Genomic DNA, 21,035 nt, shown 5'->3' with positions numbered 1-21,035 from the left:
TACTCATTAAAATAATAAAGCAACTTAGTGCACCAGTTTGCATATTTAATTGGCATTGCTACTGAACAGGACTGATGTTATTAGAAGCCTTTCATCTCTTCAATACAGACACACCAACTTTTTTCTTCTGACCTTAGAAAGGGAAAATGCAGTATAACTTTCTACAGTGATGCAGTTATTGTAGGAGATGACCAGACTGAACCCAAGGGAGTGGTCAAATGCGTCATATGTCATGAGTCCCTACACGCCCACAAGAGATCTAAGTCCAGCCCAACTTGAATGTCTCTTAATTCCTGCTCATTTCTCTTGACAGTTAGTAGCTCAGATTTTGTAGAGAATTTATGTATCATTCAATCATTCAGGTCATGGTTGTCTCAAACGTGCTTTTTCAAGAGGCAACTGGACTTTGTTTTTCTTTGAAAATGTTTCACTTCTCATCCAAGAAGCTTCTTCAGGCCTGACTGGATGGAGGGGAATGGAAGGATTTATACTCCTTGAAAACAGCTGGTCATTTGCATTATTATAGAGCAGGGGTGTCATACTGCCAGCCTGCGGGCAGGATGTGTCATGCTGAAACTGCACCCACTCCATTGTCAGCAATGGTAAAAAAAAGTCACTATACGTCGCAACACGTCACATGATGTTGCAGTTTTGACATCCCTGTTACAGAGAGTCATTGAGGCCACTTGGAGGTTTATCTGTATCCTCAATGTCATCTGAATAATGCAAATGGGTGTGGAGCCTTCTTGGAACGTCACAGTCCTTTCAGTAGTTTATATATTAATGATTTGAAATATTTAGTTTGCTAGAATGAAATACATTTTAAATATTGGGTCAAAGTATGAAATAATGGGCACCTTGAATTAGCACCCCAAAGATAACAACTGGTCTACTCTAAGGAAATGCTGCAAGAGTTATAACCAGGAAACAAACATGCTGATAAACATCACATACAATGCAATTCATGTAAGTGACTTACCCAGAAATAAGTCCCATTACAACAGAAGCTGTAATAGCTGATACAGTTGAGGCCTCCATTCACATCTGGTGTCTTTGGAAATCTGCCACATACTTAAATTTATTTATTTATTTGTTAAGAAAGTTTATTAGCTATACAATCCCAGAGTCAAGGCAACTGTACAAACATACGGGAAACAAAAAAAATATTCAATCCACTATGAAACTATGAAAACTAACAACGTAAGAATAAAACTCTAAAATGCTTGCAGTAAGGTATATGTTTTAAGCCCACTTCTAAGGAGCAGACTGGCCATCAGCAACAACAGCAATTATTTTGCAATGCAAGCCCTAAGAACAACTAATTCCAACAAATGTATGTAGTAGGACTTGAAAAGACACCACTTAAGACTGTATAGGAGTAGGTAGTACAGCTAGTAACTGGGCAAATGCTGTATTAGCATCTAGTTTATTGTTTCCTCTTACTGAAATTGGGCCATTTTGTTTAAACATTCAGTGTTGTAAGATTCTGTTACTGTAACCTTATAATAAAATATTAGCATTTGGTTTCTTAGTTTCCTTTGAAAGGCTGACACTTCCTCTTTAGATTTTATTTAAAATTCAGAATCAGGGAAGAAAACAACCACCTATAAAAATGGCAGCCACGTGACAGACTAGCCATCCTACAGTATATCATCTGCTGCTACCATGAAAAAAAGACTCTGTGGATGATAAATCTATTGGTTCATATTACAGTCAATAAAAAGGGGGAAAATACATTAGAATATCATACTAACCTGTGTTACCATGTTTAATTTGGAGCTGGGGTTTTCTCTTACTGTCCTCCAGTTCAGACACGTGGATTAAGAACTTGCCGCTTTCCTTTTTATGTTTTAGTCATTAAATGTTTTACATGTTAACAGACATAAGCTTGATTCATCCCCTCCAACTCTTTGATAAAGCAAACTGAAATTTTCAGCTTCAATTATTTTCAAGAGATTAACTTTACTTCTACTGATTTTCTATATTTAGTTCAGCAGCTAAAATTATTTATCCTTGTTAACATAAAGCTGTCTAATTGTTTCTTATTTCTGTTTTCCATCTACCAAGGAATCTATGTGTTGTAACAAATGGTGAACATAACAACTATGTCTTTTTTTCCTCAGAAATGGGGGTGAACTAGTATGAGTTTGCTTCTTCATCCTAACAGTCCTAGGGCAATCCTGAGTGCAATCTGAAACCATCACAGGACCTGATGCAGTCTAATTTGAATGTTTCTCATTTTCTCTGATAATCCATTTTAACACTCTGACCATGTAGGCTTCATAATTATAAATCAAACTAATTCTCTCCCTTTTAATTTCTCCCTGCTCCATCTGGTCTTCTATCCAATGTTTTTAAAATTTCTAATAAGTCCTAAAGATCTCACTAACTTGTACATTTCACTCAAATCTGAACTAATTTTACTATTTTGAACTTTTTTGTGTATCTATAAGTGCATATATTAAATATTCTTCAGTGTATCTATAAGTGCATGTATTATATTTTACCCAAGGTACTTTGCTGCTCCAAACAGATCCTAAACTCTTTCTCAATGCAGACTCAATGTGTTAACAAATTTGCAGAAATCACAGATGCATATTCATTTCATCTTCATCTATCTCACCATCACTCCACTTGAAGGTTATATCAAGCTTATGGGGCAAAATCAGTCTTGATCCCCTTTATTATAGGGCAATACAAGCCAAAGCCCTATAAAATCAAAAGATTGAATCCAAAGATTTACTTACCAAGTTTGATTGCAATTGCTTTACAGCTCTTAAAAATATATGGTGAACTATTTGGAGACTTTCCAAAAATTTAAGGGGAAGAGCATGAAGATGGAAAAACTGGCAATAAATGTTTCCTTCATGAAAAATACTAGATCCAAGTGAGGTGTTACATACCATAGTCTTACGGGTTCTAAAATATAAAAACTGATTACTTTGTCTATCAATTTAATTTCCCATATTATTTTTAAAGCCACTTCAAATAACTAGGAAACCTTAAGACCGATATTATAAGGCAAACATGGGCAGACATAGTTGCATACAGCCTTCAGTATCCTATATGCAACTCATTCCCAAGCTCGGTAATTATAACAATAGCACTTAGACTTATATACCACTTCGCAGTGCTTTTACAGCCCTCTCTAAGCAGTTTAGAGAGTCAGCATATTACAATCTGGCTCATTTTACGGACCTCGGAAGAATGGAAGGCTTTGTCAACATTGAGCTGGAGAGTATCAAACTGCTGGCAGTTGGCAGCATTAGCCTGCAATACTGCATTTTAACCACTGTGCCATCACAGTGATGCTGTTGAAATTCATCAGCAAAATTTCTAACTTTCAATAAAGGATTATTTTTTATTTTTTTCTACAAAGAAAGTTTAGATATTGGAGTAAGATGCTTCTGGGAGGCAAGATCTTCCATTGTATATTCATAAAACTCTTAAAGAGCTCCACTGAAATGCAGCAATTTTGCCATTTAAATTTGTCACTACAATATCTAGGGCATTTCAATGATAGAAATAAAAGCAATTTGTCTCCTGCTTGATTTTGCATTTTACTATCTTAACTACCCTCAAAACTCCCATATTCAGCTGACTCCTTACTATGGCATCACGAAGTTTCTAGTTGTGTCATGTGTGGCCCATCTATTGGTTGCAGGAGGAAATTATAGTCTCTGACTCTAGAAATATACACCACAATGAGAGGACTACTTTCTTAAAAAGTTTTCTCAAAACTTACTATTCACGTCTCTGATCTTAGAAGTGACAATTTGTCCTGAGGGCTAGTTTGATCAAGAAAAAAAGATAAATTTATCTTAATATTTGTATAGTATGCCTTAAACTCATGGTTTTTTCCTTATCAAATATTGGCATGTACAGACTCTTACGATACAGCGGGTCTTAGTGGCATTCATTTGGCAATGACTTCATAACTTCATTATGGTTTTACTGCAACAACTGAACGTGAATAAAAAATTCTCAGTATACCAAAGCATCATTTATTTTGCATTAGACCCTTAGGCACTTTTCTGTAGATTCATCAATTCATAATTACCCTTCCTTGTTTGAGTTCAAGTGTTAAGTGAGAAGCTCACTAACATAATCAATCTTCTCCAGTTTAAGAGAAAACTGTTTGAGACATCTTTTAATAACATCATCATCGATCATCTATTATTAAATTAAAACTTATAAATGAAAATGCATTTCAAAATCCTACTTCATTATACAATAGGCTACAAACTAAGCTCACAAACTGAATAACTTGGAACCCTTGGGGGACTTGAGTTGGTCGTGTCAAGCTGTAGAATGTGTTTAGAAAAATGGGAATCTGAGAACATCTCATTGTGCTTGTGCAAAAGCCATGTATAGGTCACAAACCCATGGTTCAGATAGAACATTGATGAAACAGACTGACTCTACATTGGCAAAAGAGGAAAACAAGACTACAAATTCCTCCCTTTTTTATTCAATGCTTAATATAACTTAAGGGAAGCTGGATTTTAAAAAAATGAACATACACTTAAAGCTGGAGAAAGAAACATCAATAACACTTTCTATGCAAGCAACTCCTCTCTAATACCTTAAAATGCAAAGGATATGCAAGTAAAAGTGTAGGAGTAAAGTGAAAAAATGGGATTAAAATTAAATATAAAGATCAAATGAATGACATGCAACTTTAGAAGTGGCAATGGAGACTGAAACGATATAGCTTTCGTCTTTCAAGATCAACCATCAAGACTAAGGAAGCAAATAATCAAAAACTACATTGTAAACTAGCACTTGACAGAGCAGCCATTAAGGCTTTGGAAAAGATATTCTGATGTCAGGATGGATCTATAGTGAAAATTGGATTGTGAAGAAGTAGGATAGAAAGAATATTGACACTTTTGAATTTTGCTGTTGGAGAAGACTCCTGAGATTATCATGGACAAGAAAGAAAACAAATGGATCATTGATCAGATCATCCCAGAATTCTCATTAAATGCACAAATAATCAGGTTTAAATTATCCTGCTAGAGACACATTATGTGAAGACCTGGCTCTCTGGAGAAGGTTCTAATGCTGGGAAAGGTGGAAGGAAAGAGAAGAAGAGGATGATCAGCAGCAAGATAGATGGACTCAATTACAGCAGCAAACCTGCAAGTTAAAGAACCAGGTTAGAAGCAGATCATCATGGAGAAAATCTATGTGGTGATTAAAAGTTGACACCAATTTGATAGTACATAATCCATCGAATAGACCAGAATCAAGTCAGATTTTAGCACAATTTGTGTATCCTATGACTCATCCTAGTCATATGAGTAACACAAATAAAGCAAAGGCTGCTCAGTGCAAATCTAACCAAATTGGGCATGCAACTAAGTACACCATCACCACAGGATAATTTTAAGCCACCTCTGTTTATTGGAACCTATAATAGACTGCTTGGCAAGAACAGAAGTGAGAGCGCTTTGTTTATAAGAATGCTGTGTCTAATAGTAGCCAGCCAGATACATTTTGGAGATTACAAACATCAAAACTAGTAGCAATTTTGATAGTTTGAACCTCCCTAAAAATATCTAGTCCTCAAAACTGATCATTATCAATACACAATGTATTTGGTCACTGGTACACAATTCAGTCAGTACTTGTGTCCAGCTGGAAAACAAAGAACACTCACAGTGTCTACTAATTCTTTTGCACAAAGCTAATCCTCATTCTTCTGTATAGAACCCAAAGGAGCATTGCTGGCAGATGATGGTGTGTGTGTGTGTGCGCGTGTATGTGTGTTTGTGTGTGTGTGTGTGAGAGAGAGAGAGGGAGAGACATCAGCATTAAGTTTGGTTTAACATATTGCACAAACATACTCTGCTAGTGCTTTATAGGTGTGCCTTTTTGTTAGTATAGTATTTGATTATTTATATAAGCAGATTAGATGCTCACAATTGCCAGTTTCAGATTACAACACTTGTAACATTAAGTAGCTATAAATCTAGTTAACAAAACTGTCCAGTAAAATCCTGCCATAGGAAATAGCCTTATCCAATTATTATGGAGATCCAAGTGCATCTATGTTGGTCCTCGGTCATTTATAAAAAGGAATCCACAAATTGCTAGTCTTCTAGGATTTTTTTTTAAAATTGCCCATGGAGTATTCCATGTTTATCCTCCCAAGTCACTGAAGTTATACATCAAAGAGCATGTTTGCATTTCTGTAATAGATAACAGCACAGAGTCAGGCTCCAGGGTTTGTACAAACCATAAACTGAATTAACAACCACACATTAGTATATTATAAAGATTAAGCAGAGACAAAAAAGAAAAATAAATTCTTGTAGCAGGTGAACGAACAGTTTAAAAGCTTCCCAATGCCGCTTTTTTTTTACCATAATAGTCTAAATCCAAATGACAACATTTTACTTTCATTCACAACAATTTCTCCATCAGTTTCAAGAGATTAACCATAATCCTCAGTCTGAGAGTTTTAGTGCCTGAAAGTCAGGTAATCTGATTTCTTCTTTATGTCACTGGATTTCTCTGTTGCCAATTTCACTGAAATGCTTGAGAGTTTAATATAGGTAGTCCTCAGCTTACGACCACAATTGAACCTAAAATTTTTATTGCTAAGTAAGACATCTGTTAAGTGAGTTTTGCCCCATGTTATGATCTTTCTTGCCAAGTTAATTGAATCATTGCAATTGTTAAGTCAGTAACACTTAACTTCACTGATTATTAAGTGAATCTGGCTCCCACATTGACTTTGCTTGTGAAAAGGTCACAAAAGTGTTCACATGAGCCCAGGACACTGCAACTATCATAAATATGAACAAATTGCCAATACCCGAATTTTGATCACATAACCATGAATATGCTGCAACGTCATAATTGGAAAAAACAATCATAAGTCACTTCTTTCAGTGCTGTTGTAACTTTGAACAGTCACTAAACAAACTGTTCTAAGTTGAGGACTCCCTGTACTGCATACCAGCAACACAAACTAGCTCTCAGGGTAACCAGGCTCATTTACCACGCTAAACCCCAATGTAGACACTTCCATATGTACTTCTGAATCAGAATGGAAAATCCAGGTTTCTGTGTTTCAAACACCTCAGTGGTGTGGTAGCTTATTTCTGGCTCTGTTCTGCAGCAGCTACAACTATTGCAGTGCAGATTGTTCATTTTGAGATGTTTTACTTCATTTCCACACTAAATGAAACTTTTCTTTGATCCTGCTGAGCTTCAGGTCTTGCAAGAGGAAGGCTAGCTTGAGGGCTTTGAGGTTCCCCTCTCAAACAGCAAGTGTGAAATTGACAAGAGTTTTGTCAGTTTCCCTCTAGACTTACAAAATGCTAGGCCACTTTTTTGTTGTTTCAGTTTCTTTTTTCCCCTTTGGCCTAGAGTGAAATGGGAGGATATTTGTTGCTTACAGACCTGCAGTAATGCAGAGCAGAACAGTAATTTTTTATTATTGTTCTCGGCATTTCAAGTTGGCAGAAATAAAAACAATTTTTGCATTGCCTTTAAGCTGCTTCTGAGGTTAAAGGAAGTAAGAACAAGTGATAGTGTAGAAATATCCTGTCATTTGTTTAGTAATGGCTTAGCAACTGTTATGAACTCAGCCGCTATGTTTTGTAAATCATGTGCTACAACTCAACATTCTATGCAAATTCAGCTCATTGTGGCATAGTTAACAAAACAACAGATTAGTGTGAACTGAATGAATGTCAGTACAAAATGAGTAGCATGGAATAGAACTTTTATCCTGACTTTCATTTAGAGGGAAAAGAAGCAAAACATTATTCATTTGGTTGAATTTCAGCAGAAAATAGCATAAAAAGATAACGCTCAATTTTGCTTGTTCTTGTTGCTTACAATTAGTGTAATAATAATAATAATAATAATAATAATAATAATAATAATCCCCCAGTGAGACACTACCGTGCAAAGATCGATGGCACAATGGAAGACACAGTTGCAAATCAATGGTGAGAAGCTGGGAGAGGTTAATATCAAGAGAGGAATATTTCAAGGAGATTCATTATCACCATTACTATTTGTTATTGCACTGTTTCCTCTGTCAACAATACTGAATAACTCAGGACATGGCTATCAAACATCAAAAACATCTGCCAGACTATCCCACCTCCTTTATATGGATGATCTGAAGCTGTATGGAAAAACATCATCTGAAATAGAATCGCTGCTCAACACTGTCCGTATATATAGCCAAGATATTGTAATGGAGTTTGGCTTGGACAAATGTGCCACACTTACTATCAAACAAGGAAAAATAGTGAAAACTGAAGGAATCAAGATGCCCCACGAAAATAACATTAAGAGTCTGGATGAGGAAGAGTACTACAAATACTTGGGTATCCTTCAAGCTGACAATATCAAGCACACTGAAGTCAAGAAAAAGATTAGAGGTGAATACATCAAGAGAGTGAAGAAGATCTTAAAGTCCAAACTCAATGGAGGAAATACCATAAAGGCAATCAACACCTGGGCAATCCCAGTCATTAGGTACACAGCTGGAATAGTGGACTGGACTCAAGCAGAACTAAAAGCAATGGATAGGCAGACCAGAAAAATAATGACAATGAATCATGCCCTTCATCCACGCAGTGACATTGATAGACTTTATCTACCAAGCAAATAGGTGGGCGTGGAATGCTACAAGTACATCAGATGGTTGAAGAAGAAAAAATGGCTTTGGAAGAATATCTGAAGAACAATGATGAAGATGCACTGAAATTAGTATATCAGGAAGGCTTACTAACTACTGGAGAGACCAAACTGGCCTACAAGAAAGACCAAATGAAGAACAGAATAGAGGCATGGGAAGACAAAGCACTACATGGCCAATACATGAAAAAAATAGCTGGGAAAGCAGATAATAATAAAACCTGCCAATGGCTAAGAGCAGGAAAATTGAAGAAAGAGACCGAGGGACTAATTCTGGCTGCACAAGACCAAGCCTTAAGGACAAATGCATACAAAGTCAAAATTGAGAAGACAGCAACAGACAGTAAGTGCCGCCTATGCAAAGAAGCTGAAGAAACAGTGGACCACTTGGTAAGCTGTTGCAAGAAGATTGCACAGACTGACTACAAGCAGCGGCATGACAAAGTAGCAACAATGGTGCATTGGAAGATCTGCAAAAAATATCATTTGCCTGTAAGCAAAACTGGTGGGATCATAAAATAGAGAAAGTCATAGAAAATGATAAAATTAAACTGCTCTGGGACTTCAGAATTCAAACAGACAAGCACCTGCAACATAACACCCCAGACTTAACAATTGTCGATAAGAAAGACAAAAAAGTCTGCATAGTGGATAGGTTTCTGTTGTCAGAGCTGTCCACTCAAAGAAACCAAACAAACCCACAACTGTCATACCAGCTATTGCTGGGCAAAGATAGAAACAGTTTCCACCTGTTGATCTTAACTGTGGTTGAATTAATCACAATTGATCGGTCATAGTGTGCTATATCAAAATCTGTAGTCTACTGACTTCCGGTTTGACGTCACGGCATCTGAAGCAGGAAGATGGGGCTCCATCTTCTGTGTTCTATTTCACCTTACTGGGGACCCTAAAAAGGGTTGAAAGTCACCCCAGAGAGGCGACAAAGAAGGAGGGGACCCTCGTTGATCACAGAGGGGTGGCGGCCCTTACGTTTGATCTGAGGAAGCCCTCCAAAGCAGTGGGGGAAAGACTGGCTACATTTGTGTAGCCAGTCAGAAGCTGCTGACAACCGAAAGAAATAAGCACTAATGAGCAATTTTTGAGCAACGTGGATGAAACTGGGTGAGACTCATTCAGAAAATGACTACAAAGAAGAAACCAGTAACCCAGAAAACAAAAGGAAAATTAGAGGAAGTAGATCCAAAAATGGAGGACCTAAAGGAAGGAATTAACAGACAGATGCAGACAAACAAAGAATTAGAAGATGCAGCGATAATACCAGAAATGGGAAAGCTATCTTACTTGTCAAAATCTCAGAACACATTTGAGGATAAAGAAGAAGAGCTGATTGAATGGAAGATAAAGCTGTCAGGAGAATTGTGGAAAATTGGAGAAGGAGGGAGGCTGTTTAATAAATATAGATGGGCTGAGTGTTCTTCCAAAAATATGTTAATCAGATTGTCTTTCTTACTTCAAACAATATACACAAAAATAGGGGAAGAATTACTTGAGGACCCAAATGCATTGACTTGGAAAATTAGTTGGCAAAGGAAGAAAGCCAGAGTAAGACTGAAAAAAATAGAGGTTTCGACCCATTAGATGGGACATTATATTACTAAATAGATTTTTTAACACAACTAAAAGGATAGATAATTGTTAGAAGTAAAAGTATTACTATAACTAGAAAGATAGGATATGCAACTAGAATACTATATTTTGGTATGAGAAGGGAAATATGAAAATGCCAAGAGGGTCTGAATAAGGGAAACTTTGGTTACCCAAATATAATTTACTATGAGAAAACTATAAGCGATAGAGGCGGGATATTATATTATTAAACAGATGTTTGAATATGGTTAAGAAAATAGATAACTGTTAGAAATAAAATTATTATTATAACTAGAAGGATAGGATTTCTAACTAGAATATTATATCTTGTTATGAGATAGAAAATATGAAAATTCTAAAAGGGTTTGAATAAGGGAAGCTTTTGGTTACCCAAATATAATATATTATGAGAAAATTATAAGCGATATTTTGAACATTGATGGGAAAATAATTTTTTTTAAAGTGGGAAAAACAGAATACTGATTGAACAAATGAATTTTCAGTGCAAATGCAATTGGCTGACATTGTTGATATTATAAACTGACATTACTGATATTATGTATAATATCAGAAAAATGTGATGAAGATGTCTATATTTAATTGTATATGTATTAATAGTAATAAGAATTGTATTTGCCCAGTGTGGAAAAATGCATAATACCGGAAGAAGAGAGGATCAAGAAAGCACTGGATGGTGTAGTATTGGAACTAGACTGGGAAAGTTAATATGTACTACTGAATTACCAATGGATCCAGACAACACGTTGTTTATTATTTATGATTGTAAAATTAGAAAATTAATAAAATGTTTACAAAAAAAATTCTGTAGTCTACCAACCAGCATGGCTATGTTCAACCAATACTCTAAACCAGGCTTTTCAACCAGCGGTATGGGTACCACCTGGCACCTGGCAGGTGGTATGCGACCATCCTAGAAAAGTGGTAGCAGGAGAGGGGAATGAGCTGAACCAGTGGCAGCACCGCACAAGCCTGAGCGAGAGATGACTGGAGCTGCAGGGCTGAAAGGGCTCAGTGGAAGTGCCAGGATCAGTGCTGCTTTCCAGCTGATCGGCGCTTCTTCGGGGCTGTCAGTGGAAGCGCCAGGATCAACGCCAGGCTCCAGCTGGAGCTCGGCGCTGATCCTGGTGCTTCTGCTGAGCCCTGAAGAAGCACAAATCAGCTGGAAAGCGGCACTGATCCTGGTGCTTCTGCTGAGCCCAGAAGAAGCGCCGATCAGCTGGAATGTTGCAGCATCTCCAGGATCTTGTGATTTATATTCAGATGCTTGGCAACTGATTCATATTTATGATGGTCAGTGTCCCAGGGTCATGTGAATTGGCCAAAACCTGTTGCAACCATCCAGCAGGCAGAGGGAATAAAAACCAAACACCCCCCCCCCATCCCACCATCGCTACCAATCCTCACAACAGAAATGCTCACAACAATGAAAACCTCGAACAGGAGGAAGAGCGCCGCCGGGTGGCCAGGCAGGTGTCTTGCTCGGCTGTGGCTTGAGGGGCACTTTTTTCAGTGCCATTGTAACTTCGAACAGTCACTAAGCGAACTGTTGTAACTTGAGGACTACCTGTACTTTATCACTTTTTTCCTTTTGGGGGGGGGTCATCAAGTTTTTGACACCTTGCTAGGCGACTGGTGGTACTTGGATGTTGCCATATCCTAAAAGTGGTACAATGGGTGAAAAGGTTGAAAAGCCCTGCTTTAAACCAAACCAAAACAGATTATGGCTTAATATGTATGAAGCCAGTCTGTCTCTTTTCTTTCTCCTAAATATTCTTATACATCAGCTGAACAGTAGAAGCAATGTTACAATGTCTTCATATTTGTATTGTGAAAACAATGCAATCCATATTATTGTGTTTTCTTCAGAGATTACCATTTTCTCTCTGAGATATTGGCTGCAATCCAATGTATACACTCACCTTTAAATAGGCCCAACTGATTCCAATAAAAGAGATTATTTGTAGCTCAGGGTAGAACTAAAGCCTTGCCTTGGTGGTCTCTGAGCTGGGTTGTTTGTTTGCAGACATTTCATTACCTGACTAGGGAACATCATCAGTGTTATGAGGGTGGGGTTTGCTTGAGCAAGGCAGAATCAATTCTGAGGAAACAGTCCCAAAGGTACCCGCGGCAAACTTTTGCATCTTTATCATGTATTCCCAGCACCAGGAATTTTACTCAGAAATCTGCTAGAAGTCAGTTATGCATTGGATTGGTACTACATTTTTATTGACAATCCTGTCCCCTTCCTAATCCTCTTGAAGGTAGATATGCGGATTGAAAGCCAAACTCATCTAGTAGACCACATTAATTTTATAATCAGGCCCATGTTCCATGTATAAAAAGACAAAATGGAAGTAAAGCCAGTTTGGTCTAGTGGTTGAGTTACCAGGCTAGAAAATGGGAGACTGTGAGTTCAAGTCCAGCCTTAAGCCATAAAAGCCAGCTTTGGATCAGTCAATCTCCCTCTCAGCACAACCCACCTCACAGGGTTGTCGTTGGGAAAATAGGAGGAAAGTGTGTTGGATATGCTTGCCGCCTTGAGTTATTTGTAAAAATACTAAAGGCAGGATACAAATAAATAAAACTAAAAATCTTAGGCACTAACAACAGATTCCATCGTACAGAATTCATTTTTCCCCCTCTCCTTCTGGGAACATGACTGATGAAATTTCTTAAGACATTCTCCATTTGAAACAAATTCCCTCCACCAAACTACAGGTATTTCCAAATTTGGAATTGTCCAAATAAAGCAGTGTCTTTCCTTCAGCTATGTGATCTTCTAATGATCCTAGATGTTAAACCAGCTCCTCATTATCTGAGTTCAGACCAGTTTCTGTGAAAATCAAAGTACTTCATGTTTGCCTACTTCTTGTTTGAGATAGTGCCTGTCACCTCAAGGTCACAGGTTCAGATCTGGCCCACATCAGTGGTGACCAAAAGCATTTACCATCTGCTGACAGTTCAATGGTCTGTGTGAAAAGAACTGAAGGAGTTATACTTTGTTCTTGGTGTGTGTGTGTGTGTGTGTGTGTGTGTGTGTGTGTGTGTAGGTATGGTAAAGGTGTTACAATTACACCCAGAAAGACCAATTGGTAGTTTTCTGATAGTAGCTTCAACCAGACAGGCCAAATTTAACAACTATCTTTCCTGAAGAGCATTTGAAGGTTGTGTGCTTGTGTGTCTTCAAGTTACTAAGGGACTATTACTATACAACCAATTTTACTCCAGAATTTCCATTTTTTTCCAGATCTAGGGAAGGGTTTTCCTATTCTTTGTCACTACCATAATCTCATGAGTCAGTAGTCATTGGCTATTTGTAATAAATCCACCTTATATACAGTATCAGTGTATTATTTCAGATTTTTAAACCCCTAAAAGCTGGTTTTGTTGGAGGGAACAGTTTGCTTATGCACCTAAATAATCTACTATCCTGTCCTATATAATCGCATATAGAAGATTTAGCAACATTTCCAATAGCCACAGTAACTGAAAAATTATACATTCACAGACTTCTGAGAACAAACTTCTGAGCACTCTACTATCACTGCACTATCATGGTCTCCTGAAATAATTGAGACACCTCTACATATTTTACTATATCAATGATCATTCTGTCTGATTTGAGGACTCCATGCTTTTATTGGGACTATTTACATGTTGAGCTCTCTCTCTAGAGCAGGGGTCTTCAAACTTGGCAACTTTAAGACTTGTGGACTTCAACTCCCCGAATTCTGGCTGGCTGAGGAATTCTGGGAGTTGAAGTCCACAAGTCTTAAAGTTGCCAAGTTTGAAGACCCCTGCTCTAGAATCAGCTAACAAAACTACAGCTGTGCTCCAAACATGAGAATGAGGTTCCCAGAATTAAGTTGATGTATTTATTATGAGCATTGTAATTTATTTCAAATTGTACTGCAGCAATACATTGTCCACCTAGTAATGCTGAGTAACAGGTTTAACTTTCATAATTTTTTGGGGGGGAATTGTTCTGCTGATACAATATTAATCTTAATTGATTTTGTGCAGTACTTAAGTTGCTCTTCAAATTGAGATACAAATCTGAACTTTTGCCAGAAGCGTAGAACTGTCTTCTATATTCTTGAAAAAATACCGCTGCTTCTTAAACAATGCAATGCTTGACATACTGATAAATAAGCCTTACTGTAATCAATGGAGTTAGCATTTACCACTATAAATATGAAATAAGTGAAGTGATATGACCTTTTTTTTTCTTTAATTCACCTCAGAAGCAAAATCCTTACTTACCTGAGTTCAACTGGGATTTACTTTTCAGCAGATATAGAATTGTACCATACATACAGTACGCTTTGCAGAAAATTCTGGGACTTTGCAAATATACTTTTTTTTGGAGAAAATAATTAAATGTTTAATCCGGTCACACTATACTGACTTTTCTTTAAGAGCCATTGCTGGCAGCCAAGCCCTCAGAACCATCAAATGTGGTTGATTGGGATGCTTTACTTCATGATCCTAATGACATAATTTGCTGTTACCTAGCACAGTTGTATATCTCTTGGTCAAATGTTGTAGGACAATGTTTACGGGCTGGGCATTCTCTACGTGCAGCATCCAGCTGGAAGCTGTAGGGACACTTTGTCTGGCGGCAACGTCATCAGCAGAATAAGCACAGCTGTTTGAGCCATGTGGTAAATGCTCATTCATTTTATCTTGCTATTTTTTGAATGACTTCAATGCTCACCATGACATTACAATAAGCCTCATCCTTTTTAAGATTTATATAATGTTTTGCCTTGTCTGAAAAATGCATATGGAGAATACAGTGTACTGTTTTTCACCTATTTTCTGTAGATATGAATTGTTGGAATCAAATCTCTCACTGATTATTTTTTTTCAACTAAGTTCCTATTCCAGATTGCAGAAATATGGGAACATTGTATGCACCTTATTTCTAAATGACAAAATAATAGGATGGGTCAGATAATGTTACTGAATTTATGCTGGTCTATGACTAACAAACTATTGGGGAATGTTTTCTAGAACATGTCTGGATATTTTCAAGAGTCACGTTTCTGAGGTAAATAAAATTACAGAAATGATGTTCTACAGTTCAACTATAATGTCATTTTGAATATAATGGCAATTACATTCAAATCTAAAAAAAAGTGGTCATTTTAGAAAATTCTCAATGGATTTTTCATGAAGATTTGTGGTTTTAAAGTTATAACAAGAATCCTAGAATATCAATCATGCAGAAAGAAATATAAAAGTTGACACTTAATAGTATAACCTATATTTTTTCCTGTTAATTAACCCATTAGGCATATTTGTTGGAAAAAAACCACAACTGGCAAGATGCTAAGGCATAATAGTTTACAGGCCACTTTAATATGACACATTAACCTAGGGTGGAACAAACCACATTTATCTAGATTGTATAATATATCGCAAGACAACTTTGGAAAAATCATTATTCATATAGGCACATGTTTTCTTACATATCTTGTAAGCAGTTCTACTCTGAAATTCTGGCTAGTGCTAAGTTGTCTAACTTGTAGGCTTAATAATCATAGAGAAATTAACAGCCATGGTTAAGGAGCCAGTGTTTATATTCACATTAGTTAGCTGAACTGCCATTCATTTAATATGTTATATAAACACACTCAGTAATTAAGCTATAAAAATTCCCTTTGCAGCAATAGAAAGCTTTTTAAAAACCTACTTACTGGAGAATTTTTGGAATAATGCCCAGTTGAACTCAATGGGACACATTTGTTAGCATGTGTGCCTCTGATTAAAATGTCTGTCAGCAGATATGTTGTTCTGCTCAGGCTGTATTTCTTCATTTAAGTGCGTTTCCAGTTAATGAAAGGAAATTGTCCCTCCTTCAAACAAATTCTAGTATTCATTGCAACAAGATACACCTATAGATATTTGTACAATACAATAATTTAATTATGTACCTCTTCTATATGTTTCCTTAAAGGAAGTCTTTTTCTTAAAACATGTCTGATTTGGACAAAAAAAAGTCAACTGATGAAACAGGGTATGCTGAATGCATTTACCACAATACAGAATTTCTGCAGAATATGGGAGATATAATAATAATAATCAAGTTGGAAGGGACCTTGGAGGTCATCTAGTCCAACCCCCTGCTCAGGCAGGAAAACCTATACCATTTCAGACAAATGGCTGTCCAGTCTCTTCTTAAAAACTTCCAGTGTTGGAGCATTCACAGCTTCTGGAGGCAGGTTGTTCCACTGATAAACTGTTCTGTCAGGAAATTTCTCCTTAGTTCTAGGTTGCTTCTCTCTTTAGTTAGTTTCCATCCACTGCTTCTTGTCCTGCCTTCAGGTGCTTTGGAAAATAGCTTGACTTCCTCTTCTTTGTGGCAGCCCCTGAGATATTGGAACATTGCTATCATCTCACCCCTCATTCTTCTCATCATTAAATTAGACATACCCAATTCCAGCAACTGTTCCTTATATGTTTTAGCTTCCAGTCCCCTAATCATCTTTGTTGCTCTTCTCTGTACTCTTTCTAGAGTCTCAACATCTTTTTTACATCATGGTGACCAAAACTGGATGCAGTGTTCCAAGTGGGGCTTTACCAAGGCATTGTAAAGTGGTATTAACACTTCACATGATCTTGATTCTATCCCTCAGTTAATGCAACCTAGCACTGTGTTGGCTTTTTTAAGCAGCTGCAGCACACTATTGGCTCATATTTAAGTGATTGTCCACTAGGACTCCAAGATCCCTCTCACAGTTACTACTATTGAGCAAGGTACCTCCTAAACTGTACCTGTGCATTTGATTTTTCTTGCCTAAATGTAGAACCTTACTTTTTTCACCACTGAATTTCATTTTGTTAGATAGCGCCCAATGTTCAAGTCTGTCAAGATATAGACCAATCTGGGAAACCCTGAGTTATGGAAAATCAAGGCATAAATCCCAGTTTGTCATTATCCCAGTTGCTGTACAGCTGACTGGAATGGATTCTGAGGCCAAATCCTTCAAAAGAGATTGATTTTTCCATTAAAACCTTTCAGGAAAGGAAAGTGGGATACCAAACTGAAACTTAAAAATAATTTTAACAGATGTTTTAGAAACAGCACCATTCTACAAACAATTCCTTTGCTAATGTTTTGCCATTATTATCCATAGCTAAAGCTAAATCCAGAGGGGACCGCTGTAATTTGAAGAACCAATTGTAACTGCACACATCTGGTTCTCAGTTTATCTTGGCCTGGCAGAAGATTCTTTCAGAAAGTTTGTTTCAATTATTGCTCTCTGTGTCACACAAATGAAATATCTGGGGAACTACCAAGTTGACTAAATAAGCAAGAAACCTCTGCACAATAATTAGGGATTAATTTAAAGGCAGCTTTCTTCCTCCCTCAGTTTCGATGTAAGATCATTGAAGGGGTTTTGCGGTGTGTCACAGCACAGAGGAAGACGAGAAAAAAAGTAATAGCAGTAATCCTTCTCAACATCTTTGTTCTAATGGTTTCAACTAACGAAAAGACGGGAGGGATGTATAGCTTTGTGTAAAAAAAAAAAAAAATACTGCCAGTGGAAGAGGATGAGTTACAAAGGGCGCAAACCGAGAGCTAGCTACTCCTCTCCTAATGTAATTGCCAAAATGCCAAACGAACTTGGAAACGTGGGAGGAAGGAAAACTAACACGCTTCCTCTGATTGCTTTGATTTTTTACTCAGTGTTCCTGCTCCATCCACTCAGTTTGTCCGGAGGCTGAGATGCGTCAGGCTCGGTGGTTGGGTTGCCCCCCCCCCGCCCGCCTCCTCTTTTGAACTGTTATTTCCAAGTCACATTTCAGATTCAACTCCCCAAACTCTTTGATCTTTCTTTTCTGTCTCCTTACCCGGAAGAGAACCTTTGCCTGCTCAGCTGGGCGCTCGGAGCACACGTGGAAAACCTGGCGCGGCTCCCGGTTCTTGCCAAATTTAGTCACACAAAGAGGCCAGAAAGGGGAAGCGGGGAGGGGATGAAAGAGACAGCCGGCGGGACTTCAAAGGGAGCCCCTGCCCCGCCCCTGCGCGCCCTCTAACCCCGCCTCCTGCCTATATAAGGAGAGGCTGCCGCGGTGGCCTTTCTCACGCAACGCTCCGCTTCTGGCTGCCTCTCTTCCCGGCCGCCCCCCCCCCCAGTTTATTTGGGATGAACGATAGGAAGCTTTAGCTCCCCTCAAAGTAAATAAACACATAATTTATGTATTCATGAATGCGTTTAATATACATACAGACGTAGAACGTGTTTTGTTTTAAGAAGTGACTCACCGAGTATGACCCCCCCCTCCCCTTTTCCACTAGCTTGTTTGGTTTCGGCCCACCTCATTTGTTTTTCATTAAATAGAGCAAATTTCCGGAAATTTTTTCGGTCCACGGGCTGGCTAAGATTATCTGTTGTTAATTGGTCTGTGGTTTATTCCAACAACTCAATGTACTGAGTTCACACGACGCGCGAGGCTCGGATACGGCTGGCTAACTTGTGGTTCAGGAATTGGCTATGTACGATAGTTAACCCAAGGTTAACTGCGCCATGGTTTACAGAACATGCTTGGTATCGCTGAGCGACCGCCGAGCTAAAAAGAATGGCCCAAACTGGGTTCCCACGACGTAGTAAGCCACAAAGAGGGAGTCATCATCCAAGCTAGCGTATCCTGATCAGCCAGGCATCTTGTCAGCCAGGCATCTTGACCACCACGTCAGACCAAATGGGCATAAGACAGATGGCCATTTAGAGTAAGTGGCGGTCTTTAAGCCTTAATCGAAGCGCCCTATAAATGACACGCCTCGGATTTTAAGGTGCAAGTGCGTTTTAGGTTTGTTGAGTTCAGTTCGCACACGGGGTCCTGATGATTATTACCCCGATGTATCTGCAACCGCTCCTGGTGCACTGAGAAGAGCGACTCTGCCCACTGGCCCGTGTTTCTCTTGTGCTTTTCTTTTTCTTGTGAATCCTGCACCTAATCCTTGGATTGGCGCTCTGCTAATATTACAGTCTGTAGCTCATGTGGGAGTAAGACTCGGAAGCTGTACTAGGATGAGTTCTGATTGTATATTGGACTGTGTTACCGATCCTCAGTTCCTTCGATCAAAGATGACATTGCTGGCCAAAGGGCACAGATCTGATTAGAATATTTCTCTAAAGCATGGCTGGCTGGGGAACTCTGGGAGTTGAAGTCCACAGGTCTTAAAGTTGCCAAGGTTGGCGACTGCTGCAAGTCTAAAGGCCTTCTCGAGCCCCTTTCTAAGTTCTCACTCCCTGAGAGAAGACAGAGCCTTACTTTCCAACTGTATCTTTAGTTTAGCTTTTAACCTTCTCCAGACTAGAAAATCATGAAGAATTACTCCAGGGGGGCCGGGCAGATTGTCTTCATCTACATCACCGGCAATGTACGTTTCTCGAGAAGTAAAGCTAGTGCAATGACATCAAGTGCCTTGTTCCCCTTTCTCCAACCTGGCGCCCTCTAGATGAGTCCGCCGTTTCCCCACCACTCAACTCTGGAGCATATCTAGGGCGCCAAGTCGAGAAAGTGCATGATCGAAGCTACTTGCACGTCAATGGATATTCCTGATTTGGTATCCCAGGAAACCCAGATTTACATATCATACTTAATACTAAGGCTGTTTAATTGATGGCAGGATCTCACCAAACCAAAACGGATTACCCCATTTATCCTCACCGTCTCGGGACTCCCAGACAATGGGATTCACTTTCAAATAGGTATGCACAGGATTTCATTATTGAGATCCTAAAAACAGAAAGCAGCATAGGATTGTATTATAAACCAGGTTAGTTCAAACCTATGCTTTTGTCCAGACATTGGTTCAGTTCAATGAGGAGTCCGCTGAAGTAAATGCAGCCCTTTCATATTCAATTTGGAGAAAAAAAATCGTATTGACTTCAAGAGGGTTTCCCAAGAAGGAAAAGTGCTTTGGGATTAAATGGAATTTCCTCTTAGGTCGATAGACAAAGATACCTTGTATATAACATCTGTAAGGGTTTAATTGGAGTAGTTTCTATTTACAGGAGAGTTGAATGAGATTTATAACATTCCGAGGAAGAGTGCCCTATTATTCTTAGTCTTTCCATTTCTATCTTCTATCTTTTAGCTTGATTCACACAATGCACCGACAAACTCATAATGTGAGGTGATTGTTTTTGGTTTAGGGTTGTTTATAAACGACGGTTTATGACTTAACTATGGAGTGAAAGCAGAGAATTGTTACTCGGCCAGTGAGCTGAGTAAGCAAATCATAGTTTAGTTTGATGCGCCAACCTGATAGCTGTTCATACTGAATCCCAAACTAGCTAAGCACATTTCTCTATGGTTGGTTTAGTGTTTAATGTGTCGGATGGACCCAGAACATTGCATTAGTTCTGCAACCCATGGTTAATTTAAGCATGATAACCATGTGAACCCAGCCAGTCACTATGCGGAATCGGGGCTTTGAAAGACCTGCCGTGTTTGCAAAGCAATCTGACTCGTGGCTCGCTTAACTCTCGTTCACTGAATTATCCCCAAAAGCTGAACTGACCCCACATTCTGAATCATAGGCAGGTCAACCACATTTCAGCCTAGCTTGTCGCCCGAACTCAGACAATCCTTGGCATGTTTTTCCTCTCGACTGCTCGCAGCAGCCCCGGGCTTCCTCCATCCCGGCACTGAGATGGTTGAGGTTTTCCTGAGTTTATCCTAACGCCCGACTTTTCGTCTTCTCGCTGCGCCCCCGC

Source organism: Crotalus tigris, unplaced genomic scaffold (assembly GCF_016545835.1).
Source record: "Crotalus tigris isolate CLP2741 ecotype Arizona unplaced genomic scaffold, ASM1654583v1 scf7180000017887.1893490, whole genome shotgun sequence".
NCBI lineage: Eukaryota > Metazoa > Chordata > Lepidosauria > Squamata > Viperidae > Crotalus > Crotalus tigris.
Note: the sequence above shows the minus strand (reverse complement) of the source record.